Source organism: Triticum aestivum, chromosome 2D (genome assembly GCF_018294505.1).
Source record: "Triticum aestivum cultivar Chinese Spring chromosome 2D, IWGSC CS RefSeq v2.1, whole genome shotgun sequence".
Classification (NCBI taxonomy): Eukaryota; Viridiplantae; Streptophyta; class Magnoliopsida; order Poales; family Poaceae; genus Triticum; species Triticum aestivum.
The window spans coordinates 491,147,120-491,148,675 of NC_057799.1; positions in this window are offsets into that span (position 1 = coordinate 491,147,120).

Here is a 1,556-nt window from a genome sequence, read left to right on the forward strand (position 1 = left end):
TTCATCCAGAGGCAGCATCGATCGGCTTCAGTTAGCAGCAGTAGCGAAGGAATCGCTCGATCGGGTTCAGTTAACAGCCATCGATCGATCGCTCGGGTTCAGTAACGCGTAGCCTGCAGTGCAATCGCTCGGGTTCAGTTAGAGCCCAACGCCTCGCTCGGGTTCAGTTAGAGCCAACGCCTCGCACACACGCACGTACGTGTACGAGAGAAACGTGCATCGCTCGGCCCCCGACCTCCCACCGTAACCGGGAACTCCCAGAAATTTTCCTCCCCCTCGCTTCTACCACGGTTTTTTCCGTCATGGACGGCCCAAAGAATGTCATGCAGCTGCGTCTCCGGCCCGCCCAGGACGAAAAGCCCATTTTCTGTCATGATTTTTTGTCATAGAAGTAGGAGCCCACCACATCTATGATGATACCGGGTTTTGTCACAATTATCGTCATAAAAGTGTCATATGTATGACAGAAAAAAAATTCGTTCGGCCCAAAATGTCACGGATGTGTCTTTTTTTTGTAGTGCAAGAACATCCTGAAATACCTGAAAAGGACTAAGGCTATGTTTCTCGTTTATGGAGGTGACAAAGAGCTCATCGTAAATGGTTACGTCGATGCAAGCTTTGACTTTGATCCGGATGACTCTAAGTTGCAAACCGGATACGTATTTATATTGAATGGTGGAGTTGTCAGTTGGTGCAGTTCCAAGCAGAGCGTCGTGGCGGGATCTACGTGTGAAGCGGAGTACATAGCTGCTTCAGAAGCAGCAAATGAAGGAGTCTGGATGAAGGAGTTCAGATCCGATCTAGGTGTTATACCAAGTGCATCGGGTCCAATGAAAATATTTCGTGACAATGCTGGAGCAATTGCCTTGGCGAAGGAATCCAGATTTCACAAGAGAACCAAGCACATCAAGAGACGCTTCAATTCCATCAGCGATCTAGTCAAGGAGGGAGACATAGAAGTTTGCAAAATACATACGGATCTGAATGTTGCAGACCCGTTGACTAAGCCTCTTCCATGAGCAAAACATGATCAACACCAAGAATCCATGGGTGTTAGAATCATTACTATGTAATCTAGATTATTGACTCTAGTGCAAGTGGGAGACTAAAGGAAATATGCCATAGAGGCAATAATAAAGTTGTTATTTACATTTCCTTATATCATGATAAATGTTTATTATTCATGCTATAATTGTATTAACCAGAAACTTAATACATGTGTGCATACATAGACAAACAGAGTGTCACTAGTATGCCTCTACTTGACTAGCTCGTTAATTAAAGATGGTTATGTTTCCTAAACCATAGACATGAGTTGTCATTGCTTAATGGGATCACATCATTAGGAGAATGATGTGATTGACTTGACCCATTCCGTTAGCTTAGCACTTGATCGTTTAGTATGTTGCTATTGCTTTCTTCATGACTTATACATGTTCCTATAACTATGAGATTATGCAACTCCCGTTTACCAGAGGAACACTTTGTGTGCTACCAAACGTCACGTATTTCGAGATTAGGATTTGTCACTTCAATTGTCGGAGAGGTATCTCTGG